The following is a 14960-nucleotide window of genomic DNA, read 5'->3' as shown; positions in this document are numbered from 1 at the left end:
TGTTGTTTTTATAGGATAATCAAATTTTAAATTATGATACTATTGTGACCTTAGTTGTTACCAAATATATCCCTATTTTGGTTCACGATTTCTTAACCTGGTTTTGTGCCACATACTTTTGGCAGTCTTGTGAAGCTTAGGGATGCCTTCTCACAATGTTTTTAATGCATAAAATTTAGATACATAGATAGATAGATAGATGGATGGATGTAGATATAGATACACACACATATGTATATGTATGATTACAAAGCAACACAATTATATTGAAATAGTTATCAAAATATATGTTTTTTAAAAGCTCACTGATTTCAGACTCAATCTCTGTTTTAGAATGAATAAGGGAGAGAGCATGCATACATTTATTATTTGTTTATTATGTTTTGGGAAGGTACTAAGCACTAGAGATAGAAATATGAGGAAAAAAGACAAAACTAAGGTGTTTTTTTTCAGGAAATTTACAGTCTAAATGGAGAAGAAACATACAAAAAGTAGCTGGAAAGGGAATGGGGAGGGTACAGTTTTGGAGTGAAAAGATGACCAGAGTGTAGGTAGCATGTGGCAATGACCTGGAAGAGATATAGAGACCTTGTTCCAGACAAGATAAAGTGAGTGCTCATCCATCAGTACCTGCCTTCCCAGGTGGAGAATCTGAGGTTCAGGTGGATAGTGGGGTAGATGGAGATGATGGCTTGTCTGATGTGGAGAGAGAGAGAGCCTGGAAGTGGTGTGAGGTCCTATCAGATCCTGCCATCTAATATAAATTAAATGTTTCTTTGTCTTAGTCTAAATACTACCTCACACTTTTTAAAGTGTGTTTACATTATTTCCTCTAATGATTTTTTCAATTCCTACAGATGTATAGAAGTTCAGACTGGGACAATGGTATCTAAACAGTTAAAGAGTCACATTACTTTTGAAAGTCAATGTCATAGATCAGTACGTGTCTTGATCTTTAAGTCATGTTGTAAAATCTTTTTCTTTGTTCAGGCAGAGAGTGATGATTAAGTGTCATTTCTAGTATGTTTTTATTTGACCTTTATAAGAACAATGCAAACTTATTCATTAGTAAGGAACTCAATGAAGGTCATTCAATCAATGAATATTTATTTAGCACCTATAATGTGCAAGGCTCTGGAGTTCCAGAGACCAAACAAAAATGTCTTCCCTGCAAAGACCTTACATTCTATTAGACAATACAATATTTACACAGATAAGTACAGGATGATTTCCGGAGCAAGACAATGAACGCTAACTAAGCAATTGAAAGAAGGCTTCCTGTAGGAGACAGCACTAACTTGAAGCTTGAAGAAAACTCTTGAATCTAAGTGATGGAGGTAAAGTTAGAATGCAAAATCATGGAGATATAGGATATGTTCTAGTTTAGAGAAAGGAATGTGGAGTAGGACAATTTAACTGGAATATAAAATGATGGAGAAATGAAGCCCTATCACTGCTTTAATGGGTTTCTTCATAATGTGGCAACACTGACAGGGGAAAGGGCAGTATGCGGTATATTTACATATAGGGTTAGCCTATTTAATCAAAATGTGTTAGGAATGTCATCAGAGAGGAGATTTTGGACCATTAGTGTCAGTAAGGAGAATAGTAGGACCTGTAATATGTATATTTAAGCCCTTATTAACATAGTTAAATATTTCCATAGTATCTTTTTGTTCACTTTATTTATATTTTAATTAGCCTTGTTTGTTTTACTTTTACCTTTTTTTGTTACTCTGGACTTGACAAACCAAGAACATGAAAATAAATAAGGAAAGAAAAAAGTGAGTTGCATATGACTCCATGACTCTTAAGGGCTATCAACAGACAGTGCCTAAAAGATAAATTGTAACCTATTAATAACTCTAACATATTATATATATATATATATATATATATATACATATATTAATAAAAGCAACTGTGTGTGTGTGTATAAAAGCAACCATGAGGTTTTACCCTAAATCCAATAGGCAAGAAAATATCAGAATAGTCAATGTTGGAAGCATTGAGGGAAGATAGGCATACAATTGCATTGTTGATGGAATTGTGAGTTTTTCTTAAGTATTTTGGAAAACAATTTGAAATTATGCAAACAAAGTGATTATTTTATTACTGGGCATATTACCTAGCCATATGACTGATAAATATAAAGTCTCTGTATACATCAAAATGTGTATGATAGCACTTTTTGCAGCCACAAAACACTGGAATCAAATTGGATATCTATCGATTATAGAATGGCTAAACAAATCATGGTACGTGAACATCATGGAATATTACCGTGGTATAAGAAACAATGAATATGGCAGCTATAAAGAAGCATGGAAAGATTACAATGAATTTGGGAAGATGAAATAAACAGATCAAAAAGAACCCTAAACAGTAGGTACTGTCTATGACAGCTTAAATGGAAGGAACAAGCACAAAACAACAGAGAGTTAATGTTGCAGAACTGCAAGAATAAACAAGCCCCCCAAAATGCTAACGAAGAGGTGGAAAGTCCATGGGTGTGGAGAGTGTATACAATTTTGGATTGTTTTTTGATTTATTGATAACTTTGGGTTTTTTTATTATTTTTCTTTTTGTTCAAAAATTTTCTTTGTTTTATAATACGATTCTCTGAGCAGGGGTAGAGGTATGGATACAAGGAGAAATTTAGGCAATATAGAAACCAGTGAAGCAATAAAATACATTTTAAAAACAAAACAATAGAAATAATCTTTTTATATCCATTATCCTACCAGCCACCCATACCCAAAACAAATAGCAAAAGAGTCAGGAGTGCCTTTCAAATAGCAACTAATCACTATAGAAGTTCTGTTATAGGCTGTTAGTTCACATCCTACCTTTCCATTTAGGACTTGTGAAATCTTAGGCAAATCCCTTAATTTCAGTGGGCCTCAGTTTCCTCACTTATAAATGAGGGCATCGAATCTCTGTGATCTAACACAGTTCTAAATTTATGATATCATGATGCTTAGCCCTTCATATCCAGCTTAACATTGACCTTCTAAAATGTACTTCTTCTAATTCAATTTCAGCCAGTTAAAAAGCACTTAACTAAACATACAGCTAGCATAAGGGACTGATAAGTTAAATAGTCAAATTGGATTGTTTTATAGGACTGATTTTATTTCCATGAGATGAAGATTTCCTATTCTAAGATTTCAAATATTGATTTTAAACTCTTTGGCATAGAAAGTCAAATTCACTTTTAGGAAAGAAGGAATCAAGGTAAAATAAAATTTTCAAACTTTTGAAACATCACGTGACTCTCAAAAATAGGAAATTAACCTACAACTTAGTGTCAAAATTTATTGTTGTTACATGGCATTGAATAATATAGAACAAATAATATTAAAAAGTTGGCTAATATTTGACAAATGGCTACATTTTTTCCTTTTTTCCCCTCCATTTAAATGGAGAGGTTTCACACATATATTCTTGATATTTAACCTCTTCTTTATAACTAATTGGGAGCTGGGCAGGTACATGGCATAATGAGTAGAGTGCCCCACTTGAAGTTAGGAAGTCTCACCTTCCGGAGTTCAAAACTAGCATCAGACACGTACTAGCAATTTGATCCTGAGCAAGTCACTTAACCTGTTTCCCTTAATCCACTGGAAAAGGAAATGGCAAACCACTCCAATATCTTTATCAAGAAAAGTCCGTGGACAGCATTGTTGTGCTATGGTCAATGGGATCACAAAGAGTCAGACACAACTGAATGACTAAACAACAACAACCTTAGTGGATTATTAGGAAGATCAAACAGATAATATATACAAGAACTTTCCAAATGCTACTGTGTAATTTAAGATTCTAAATGTGGATTCTAATGTGTTCCCCCAGTTTGGGGGAAACTGACTAAAAATCACTGATAAAACGAGTTTAGGTTTTTAAGGGTTTATTGGAAAATAGAAAGAAAAAGATTGAGAACAGAATTCTAACAGCCTGGCATTCCTATCTTTCCTCAAATTTCCTGTGAAGTCCTCTGCCACCACCACCATCAAGTCCGGAAGCCAAAAGGGCCAGTGCTCTCTCCCCAGGCTCCCTTTCCTCCTTCCTGTCTCCTCCCAGACCATAGGAGGCTCCTCCAGTTGATTGGCTGGTAGACTTGATAGACAGCACCCATGAGCAAACGTCATTTCCTGACGCCAACGAAAAGCCACAATGCCTCTGAGGCATTTTCCTCATGGTGGAGCTCTCCACAGCAAGTCTCCAGTAGGTGGCGTCATTCCAATCATTACACTACAAGAGAAAGGATGCAGGCAAGATGGTGGAACCTGAGCCCAGAAAAAAAAAAAAAAAAAGAGTCCCTTGGTTCCAGAGAACCTCCTGAAGAAGAGGAAAGCCTACGAAGCACTCAGAGCCACTCAGGCTAAGCAAGCGCTTTTGGTATAGAGGAAGGAAAAGAAAGGGGGTCAGCTCAAATTCAGGCAGCTGGAATCATTTGTCCATGAGTGCCATTGGATCGTCCGTGATGTAGCTCGTCTCAGGCGCCTGGATTTGGAGCCTGGGTGCTATGTACTAAAGGACACACATTGTCTGGCTTTTGTGGTCCATATGGAAAGGATTAATGGAGTGAGTAACCTGGTGACAAAAACAATAGAGGAGCTTTGTCTGAAGAAAATTTATAGTGGCGTATTGGTTGAAATGACCCCAGCTTCCTTAAAGAAACTTTGAACTATAGAGCCTTATGTAGCTTGTGGATGCTCTAACCTAATCTGTCCATGAACTCATTCTGAAATGAGGACAAGCCAGGATATATAATAAAGAAAGTCTCCCTAACAGGTAATACTCTGATTGAGGAGCATCCAGGGAAGTCTGGTATCATTTGCATGGAAGATCCATGAAATCTACTCAGTGGGAGAGCATTTCTCTCAGGTCTCCAGGTTCTTGTGTCCTTTCCCCTTATCTGTGGCCCACCATGCTGCCAAGACTAGAGTGGGCTTTGTCAAGGAAATGGGCAAACCTGGCCACTGAGGTGAAAGAATCAATCAGTTCATTCGGCAGCTGAACTAGGCCCAGGATCCCAGAAGATTTATCTCTTCTGAGTTTATACCCAGTATCTTCAAAGAAGATTTCTTTCCTGCAACTGATGAGATGGGAAGAAAAGAGTGTTATCTGTGTAGAAGGAGCTTCTTCACCTTCTATACTCTTCCTTAAGGAAGAAACCATATTGGTTTATGCAGCTAGATTCACCTTGGATTAGAGTCTCAGGACCAGGGAAGAGGAGGCGTAATACCTGCTATTCTGGGATTGGAAGTTAGATTAAACCCATCCCAGTTTTTCCATGGTGGTCTCCCATCCAGGGAACAATCAACTGCTGGCCATATATGATTCTCTGAAGGTTGAATGTTGTGAAGTATACTTTGTCATTCTGCTCTCCACTTGGGAGAAAACAATGGGACCTGATCTGGGGTTTGAACTGACTTTCAAATATAATAGGCCATCATCTCCTTGGAACTCAGTGTTTTCCATGATCCACTATGAATCATAGGGTCCTTCCTAGCAGTTTTGTTAGGTGCCTTCCCATGTATTAGCACTACTCTGGTGCCACCACTGTACACCAAGGTCCCATTCCTTCCCGCTATTAAAGGAGAGCTATTGACTGTAAAGAAAAATACTACATGAATGTTATTATTAATTTGGCCACCAGGTAAACCCTCTGGACTAGAGGTTTTATGAGGGTATTCAGTGCAAATGCTTGACTTCTCCAAAGTGCTAAAAGTATAGCAATCTTAATTTGTCTTTGCCCCTCAGCCTGTCCTTTGATGGATTTAATTCAATCCAATCAAGTTTCTCCATATTTTGTATCACACAAAAACATGACTTTTTAATCATTCACCCCCACTTCATTTCAGCCTGATTAATTAACTAGGTGAACAGATTCTTAATCAAATCATTTCATTTATGAACCTTGAAATAAGTGCCAAAAATGCAAAGCATTGATGAAACGAAATAGTGTCAGACAAGAGGACTGTATAAGATTGCTACAGGATTGTTTTACATTCTCTGGTTTTTATATAAAACATCAAGTTAGGTGGAATGGGAGGAATTGCTTTCCAGCACATCCCTGAGGAGGCCCTCTTCATGCTTCTGCCCTATCCTATTTTGACTAAAAGAGGACCTCTGGGTTCAAAGATCATAGAGAAAGTTTGATTTAATTATTTACTACTGTGTCTCAACATCTCCCTAAATTACAGATGACACCCCAATAGTCAGTATATATTTTCTGACATCTCAGCATTTAACACATGCAGTCCATTCATGAAACCTTTCTAGCTGAGATAACCTAGGATATAAGGGTAAGAGATTAGCCATGCTTAAAGGGAACTTCTTAAGTATCCAAGGAATGCAGAAAAGTACTTCCAGCAACTAGGGAGGTATAAGTTGTGAGTTATCTCTTTTCTACATATGTTCACTAGGTTTGAGCCCATTTTTCCTTTAGACTTTTTGTACTTGTAGGAGACTGTCACAGATTTTGTGGGGAAAATTTGTTTTATAAAAACTATTGTTATTGTTCTACTTTAGTAAATAACTACTTGAAACTTACTGACTAAACCGATTCTCAACTAATAATCTTTTAGGGAAGCATGCCAGTGGGTGCTCAAGTTTTTTATATTAAAAGATAGCCCCAACTCCACAGGGCTACCTATAGAATCCTCAGAGGGAGGTACAGCTAGCCACCGTCTTGGTATTCAACTTATAAATGGCAGTGAGAGTTGGGATATGAATTTTCAGAGCTCATATGGATTGAAATTTTTAAAAAGTTGATCTAGTTTCCCCCCCATATATCCTCCCAGACATTAAGTCATGGGAAAGGGAAAGGTATATAATACTGGTTCTTCAAACAGAGAAAACAAGGAGGAACCAACAGTGGGAGTGAAATTGTTTGCTAGCTATATTTCACTAGAGATGAAAGGTTTCACAACAGTTGGCAGTCTAGTCTCAAGTTCTGGTTGCTGGCTTATTTCGCCATTGCAGCACTTTTTTTTTCATCTAACATTCATTGTGGCTGGGTAGGATCTATTAGGACTGCCATCATTGTGTAGCACTACCACAGCAATGCCTATTCTCACCAGCAGCCTATAGATATCTGTCCAACAGGAGTTCTGTTTCCACTTCTCTGATACCAGTCATATAAAGGAATGGAAAGGCAAAGTTGCAATCTAAATCAGAGGATGTGTGGGTCAAAATTCCTTCACTAGGGCAAAGCCACGGACCAGAAGGAAAAAAAAGGACTATGGAAAAAAATAAAAACAAAAGAAAGAACTCTGTTTTTAGTTCACCCACAAAAACTTCATACCTACTTCCTGACTTCTTGAACTTCTCATGCTGTCAATTTCTATTTTCAATAACTTACTGACTCAATTTTCCCTGTATCAGGCCTCAAGTCTCTTCATAATCCCTTCCAAAAGGGGTGACTTTATATACCCTGTTCTATATAAATAAGGTAATATATACATATATATACATACATATACATACATTTATGTGTGAAACACACACATACAAAGTAAATACAAAATAATTTGGGGGAGATAGTGTTAGTTACTGAGTTTATCAGAAAAGGTATGCTATATGAATTAGCATTTGACCTGAGCCTTGAATGAAATGATTCCAAAAGTTAAAATTAAGTGAGAAAAGCATTACAGATGTAGAAGATGGAATGTGAAATAGAGAAGGAGTAACATGAAATAAGCATGGGAAGAAAGGTTGAGGCCAGATTGTGAAAATCCTCAAATGTCATTTCCCTCTTAAATGCAATTTACAACCACTCTACACAAGTAGAGAGTTTAATAAGTAGTTATACCCTTCTCTACCCCAAAACGTCAGTATATGTTTTCTGACATCATCACATTCAACACATGCAGTCCATTAATAAAACCTTTCTAGCTTGATTGGACCTGCAAGAGCTTATGCTTTGCTAAGCCTTTAAAAATCTAGGGCCTTTTGGGAGCAGCTAGGTGGCACAGTGGATAAAGCACTGGCCCTAGATTCAGGAAGACCTGAGTTCAAATCTGGCCTCAGACACTTCACACTTACTAGCTGTGTGACCCTGAGCAAGTCACTTAATCTTCATTGCCCCCCCAAAAAAAAAATAATCTAAGGCCCCATGTCACAGTGAGACATTGGAGAAGGCTCTTAGTAAAATATCTATAAATATGGTTTGATATATAGAATATCAAATGTGTGAGATTATCTGTCCATTAAAATGGCATGAAATGAATCTTCTGTGTTCTAGTCATATAAACAGCATAAACCATAGATCTTTTTTACAAATGAATTTAAGAATGATACAATAGTGAAGTGGACAGATCTTATTCATAAAAAAAACAATGAATGATGTGGAGGATGACACATAACAAAACAGCCTTGAACTTAGTAAGAATTGTATTCAATGGAGAGAGAGAGACACACACATATAGCGTTATATTCAAGAAGAACTGTGTTTAATCTCTTCCTCTGAGGGAGTTACAGAAAAAAATAATAATTGACTTCTGCTTCATTGACTATACCACAGCTTTTGACTGTGAGAATCACAACGAAATGTGGCAAGTCCTCAAAGAGAGAGGAGTACTAAATTATCTTACTTGTCTCCTGAGGAACTTTTATGTGAGTCCAGAAGCAACTAAATATGGAACTGACTAGATTAAGACTAGGAAAAGGGAACAACAAGGCAGCATACTGTCACTTTATTTATTTAACTTATATGGAGAATATATCATGCAAAATGTCAGGTCAGATAAAAGGTAATAGGGTTGCAAGGAGAAATATCAACAATTTCACATCTACATATGATACTACTCTAATGAAAGAAATTGAAGAATTAAGAAGTCTCTTGATGAGGGTGAAAGAAGAGAGTGTAAAACTGGTTTGAAGCTTAACATTAAAAAAACCCCTAAGATCATGATAACTAGTAGCATCACTTACGGACAATAGAGGAAGAAGAAATGGAAGCCATGTCAGTTTCTATATTCTTTGGCTCAAAGATCACTGCAGATTGTGACTGCATCCATGAAATTAAAGGGTGTTTGTTCCTTGGAAGGAAAGCCATGGCAAATCTGGAGAGCACTAAATCGCAAACACACTGTCTTGCTAACAAAGGTCTATATAGTCAAAGCTGTAGTTTTTCTAGTAGTAATGTATGTCTGTAAGAGTTGAACTATAGGGAAAACTGAGCACCACAGAATCGACACTATTGAATTGTGTTGCTGGAAAAGACTGAAGCTGAAGTTTACATACGTTGGCCACATAAAAAGAAGATGAGTCCAATTGGAATAGACCCTGATACTGGGAAAACTTGAAGACAAAAGGGGAAGGCAGAGGATGGGATAGATTGATAGTGTCATGGAAGCAATGAAGATGATCTGGGACAGACTTAAGGAGATAGTGGAGGATAGAAGGAGCTGGCATGCTCTGGTCCATGGAGTCCAAAAGAATTGAGTACAACTGAATGAATGATTAACAACCAATACATACTAGTACTGTGATTCTGAGCAAGTTGTGTAAGTTTTCCTTGTATCAGCAAATTCTATAACTTGCAGAGTAGCTTCAGATCTACTTTTGTGCTGGGAGTTCCCTTACCTATACTTCCCTACCTACAAAAGTGAAATAATAGGCCACACCCATAGAAGTATAAGGAAACCCATAAGATAGATCATTTATACTGATAAATTTTATATAAATGCACTTTTATAAATTAACTAATAAAATGTAATCAAATACTGAAACTGAAGATTAAATACTTTGACGACATAATGAGAAGCCAGGATTCATTGGAAAAGACTCTGATGTTGGAAAAGATTGAAAAGAAAAGGAAAAGGAGGTGGCAAAAGATGAGATAGATAGATAGATAGTGCTGTAACGATTGGAATAACGCCACCTGCTGGATACTAACTGTAGAAGAGTTCTGCCCATGAAGCGAAGGTCTTTGAGGGCAAGACCAGGAGTCTTGTCTTTGGTATCAGGAAGTGACGCGGACTAGTGGGAGGAGGAAGGAAGAGACTGGCGCGGAGTCTCGGGCCTTTTTCCTCTGGACTCTGGCGGAGAAGGGAGCTAGAAATGCGCTCTCCCTTTAATAGATAGGAATCTAGACCTTTCTCTCTCTCTTTACCAAATTCTTATTCTCCTTAATAAATGCTTAAAAGTCTAACTCTTGCTAAAGCTTATAATTTATTGGCGACCACTCATTAAATATTTTAGACAGACTAGCTAGAATTTTAACCCTTAACAGATGGCTGACCACGAAGAGGAAAGCTAACCCTCAGTCTTCTTCTGATCTGCTGGTTGGGTAAGAAATTTCCCCTCCCTCTCCCTTTAACTGCTAAGTACTGGTGTACTGGCTGTGTTTTTCCTTTGAATTTTTTCGAATGGACCTTTTAAACTCCCTAATTATCCTATTTTTGATTTTGGTCTGTTTAACCAGACAAATGGGAGATAAGATCATGTTAATGCTTTGTTTTTGTGGATTTTCTATTTTTCTTTTTATTTTTGTTAAAAGAGCCAGCAACTTACTCACACAAGGAAATATCTCTCCCTCTCCCAACCATGCTTTTTCAGAGAAACCTGAAGAGATTCCCGCAGCTTTTCCCAGTTCTAACACTAATTGTTGCTCTAATTTTGCATGCCTGGAGGCAATGACCCACCCTCTAGAAGCTTTTAATCCCCTAGCACCTGGAGGCAAAGTGGGGGAAGAGGAATCCAGGCCTGAGTTCAAAATCAAGTCTGATTCAAATTGCTCTGGTCCCTCCCCTCCTCTCCAGACCCCACCCTCTACTCCTCCTATGGCCAAGCCCATTGCTTCCCCTGCCTGGGAAGTCCAGAGATCTGATGCACATGCTCAACTTTTTCTACCTGCATTTGCAGCTTCAGGCTCAGCCCTTCCCCGGCCTGGCTGTGCTTTTGAGACAATCTTAGAAAACTCTTTAAATTCCAGATATGCTCGTTTTGTTCATAATTTTGCTAACCTGCTTTTGTCTTTAATTAGTAATCTTATAAAGCATTTGTATGGTGAAAAGACTGACAGACAATATAGAGGGGTTAAAGAAGAAAAACTTAAGCTGAATAAGAATGACAATCAACATAGTTCAAGACTCTGCCTCTTTTGCCATGGAAGGGTATATATTTTACAGAAATGTAGAAGTAAGCAGCAAGGTATTGATATGAGTATTGGGGATTTTAGATATTGGAATCAAAGGTGTTCTGAATTCACTCAGAGTATTAATATCAGTTCAGAGGTTACATAGGATTTCTATGCTATTACATATACATTTTGAAATTAATGGTATGGGTTTATTTTCATAGAGATTTTCATGCTTTTGAGATTGTGTTTTATATTTAGTTTTTAAAACAAGGAGAATATTTGTAAAAGCTTTTTATAGTCATGTGATCAAGTTTATATTTTATAATACTCTTATTAATATTAAGTTCACATTCATTTAGACTTCCTTAGTTTGAATTTCATTGTCTTTTATTGTTCCATGTGTATTTTCTTCTATTCATTTGTCTATCTAATTTTGAAACATTGCAAGATGGTTTTGATTTTATTATACAATGTTAATTCTAGGAGTATTGTGCTCCCATATTCTGAGTTGTTTGTTTTTGTTATTTTTTCTCAACTGATTATTTGATCAAACTCTTTAAAGCATTTCCCTGGCAAATTGGTTGCCATGGCAAGTGTAAATTGATTCTAGAAGTATTATTTTTGATAAGCATATTCCCAAAAAAAAAAAAAAAAGAGGGGAACATTTGTAAAAGTTTTCTATTTTCAAAAAAAAAAGTTCTTTGAGATTCTGTTATGCTTTAACTTGTATTTAAATATATTCAGATTTTTCACAAAAGTAATTGTATACTAAGTTTTTTAAAAAGGGGTATTATTTGAAATTGTTGCATAATTATATATTGTGTTCTGAGTCAAGATGTATTCACATTTTTTGCAATCATTTATTATCCTCAATTTTTAAATACATATGAGACTTGGATTATGGGAACTTATCATTTAAGACATTAATTGCCTTTATTCTGAGTTATCAGATGCCAGTTGGCCAAGATGCCATCCAATCACAAGAGGAATACACATGAGGGGAGACATGCATGAAGTCAAGGTATGGCCAAGGGAACGGCTTTTGACAAATGTTGAGGTTGGATTCTCTTGGTTTAATATTTTATTTTATTTTTCCCCACAATATTGTACAGATGGCTGGAAGTATTGATCCCACCCATCTCACTTCTACACCTGGCTTCTATGCTCCCTCCTATATGCCTGATGCCATGGACATCTCAATCCCATGCATCTGATTAAGTCTGACTCAGTTTCTTCCAATATGTTCGGTGGCATGGACATATATTCCATCCACCTCTTTTAAGCCTGGCATACTGTATGGGCAGTACATACTGCTCAAGTGTGGGAATGCTCATATCCCATCATTTCTCTGTTCTTTTATGGTAACCCCCATAATTATCTCAGGTGTCATGATAAATACAGTGTTGAATTTGGCCTTGACATCTGTTACCAATTATATTAGATTTTTTAATTTCTCATAATGGCATGAGGATAATTAGGCAGATGATGCAAAAAGTGATGAAACAAAGATAAAAAATTATTTTTAATAATTAATATCGCAGCAATTGTCTTCTCAATTACCCTCCATAAGGGGGGGACTATAGTAATATTATAATTTTAAAGAATGTTTCAATTTTTGTTTTATTATATGTTTCATGTGTAACAACTAAGATTCTGAATTCCCTTAGACATGTTTTTGAGAACTTTCATTGTTTGATTTGATTATTGACAAAGCTATTTTAAAGTTGTGTTAAGCTCAATTTTGTAGGAAATTTCCTGGCTGATTACCAGTATCCACACATCAACCCCTGAAAAGACTTCCATTCCACGACTACACCTAGAGGACATCTAAGAAAAGACTTTCAGAGACTTTAAATGAACAGTTTTGATTTGTTGTTTTTGTTTTTGTTTTTTTTTTTCTCTTTCTGTTATAATATACACCATCTGTAATATGTATTCTCTGCAGAGGCCCTCCCTTTGCAAGACTAATGTCAAAGCGTCAGTTCATGAGGACAAAAAAAAATCGCCCCTCTGGACAAAACTTTCCTCTCTTCCTTTTCTATATTGTTGTTCACATATTATTAGTTATCAATAGTTATTATATTCTTTTTACTGTTCCGTCAAGGAAACATTTTGCTTCTTGAGGAACAACAGGGGGGACTGTAACGATTGGAATAACGCCACCTGCTGGATACTAACTGTAGAAGAGTTCTGCCCATGAAGCGAAGGTCTTTGAGGGCAAGACCAGGAGTCTTGTCTTTGGTATCAGGAAGTGACGCGGACTAGTGGGAGGAGGAAGGAAGAGACTGGCGCGGAGTCTCGGGCCTTTTTCCTCTGGACTCTGGCGGAGAAGGGAGCTAGAAATGCGCTCTCCCTTTAATAGATAGGAATCTAGACCTTTCTCTCTCTCTTTACCAAATTCTTATTCTCCTTAATAAATGCTTAAAAGTCTAACTCTTGCTAAAGCTTATAATTTATTGGCGACCACTCATTAAATATTTTAGACAGACTAGCTAGAATTTTAACCCTTAACAGTGCCATGGAAATAACTAAGAAGAACTTGGATAGACTTTTGAGAGATAGTAGAGAATAGAATGGCTTGGTTTGCTATGGTCCTTGGGATGAAAAAGGGGTGGACATGTGTGAATAACTTTACAACAAAATACATACATACATACATACATGCATACATACATACATACATACATACATACACACACATTTTAGGGATCTATTATTTTGTTGGTGTTGGTGTTCTTTCCAATAAGTAAATCACAATTTTTCTACATTTTGGTAGATGATATTGAACAGTTGCTATGCCTAAAAGATTCATTACTTTGTGTCCTCACCAGTGATAAGCTACTACTCATTTAATTATACTCCTATGTAAAAATTCAATGGATCAATAAGCTTTTGCTTAAAATCTTCTGAGCTTGGAAAATGAATCTTGTTGTCTTCCTATATAAACTATAATCTGCATGAGGGCTCAGAATGTTGCAATTTTTTCTTTCTATGCTTGGTGCCTGGGACACATTAGATACTTAGCAAATGCTTGTTGATTGCCTGAACAGTCCTTAGTTCAAGATTTGGAATTTTATTTTGTTTACCTTTCTTTGTGTCCCATGTGCTTAGTACACTGTTCTGCACAGAGTAAATGGTTATTAAATGCTTGTTCACTGACTGATCTGTCATAATTTAGGAAATTCAACTGTAATCCCAAATCCCATGTACTTCGTGCATCTGTAATTCTGTATTACCAAATGCCTGAGTTATTTTAGAATATAAATACAGGGCCCTTTCTACCATATTACCATCTATACTTGTGTGTGTATTCATACTATCATGGACACATCAGATTCTAATCAAAGTCTAAGAAATGAGCAGACTCTAAGATTGGTTTAACACCACTCAAATTTGAAGAAATTATACCATTTATTAAGGAAGACATTAATATGACTAATAGTACTGAATCTGAAATTATGAAGAATGGGAAAAAAGGCATTTTAAATAGCCCTGAAAGCAAACTGAGAAATTACCTTATGCCAATTCTTCAGATATGAGAAAAGATCAGTGACTTCCTTGTTTTTGATTCTAACAAGGATAGCAAAAGAAAAAGAGAAAGCAATGAAGTAGCCTTAAGAATTGGAATTACTTTTAATTTGGATTAAAGGAAAAATTTCCTATTTATGATAGTAGTTATACCCTACAAAGCATTACTAAGGACTACCTTTCCCTTAACATCTTTAAATAGAATATATTTACATTTTTAGGGAATGATCTAAAAGTGGTAATCTTATTGAAAGGCAGGGGCACAGAATAGAATACTTCTCAAGATCTATTTTGATAATTCTCTCCTTTTGAAAATTCTTTTTAGAACTATACACAC

The 14960-nt window shown here is 36.3% G+C and overlaps 1 protein-coding gene and 1 pseudogene across 2 annotated transcripts in view; both read left to right on the top strand.

Annotated features, from left to right (window-relative positions):
• LOC122754705 overlaps positions 1-5028 on the top strand; it is a 145770-nt pseudogene extending 140742 nt beyond the window's left edge.
• The window catches only part of CHRM3 (cholinergic receptor muscarinic 3), a 633202-nt gene that overhangs the window by 222914 nt on the left and 395328 nt on the right, over positions 1-14960 (top strand). The window lies entirely within an intron of this gene.

Source organism: Dromiciops gliroides, chromosome 4, assembly GCF_019393635.1.
Source record: "Dromiciops gliroides isolate mDroGli1 chromosome 4, mDroGli1.pri, whole genome shotgun sequence".
In the NCBI taxonomy this organism is placed as follows: Eukaryota; Metazoa; Chordata; class Mammalia; order Microbiotheria; family Microbiotheriidae; genus Dromiciops; species Dromiciops gliroides.
This window is presented reverse-complemented; position numbering and strand designations above follow the sequence as displayed.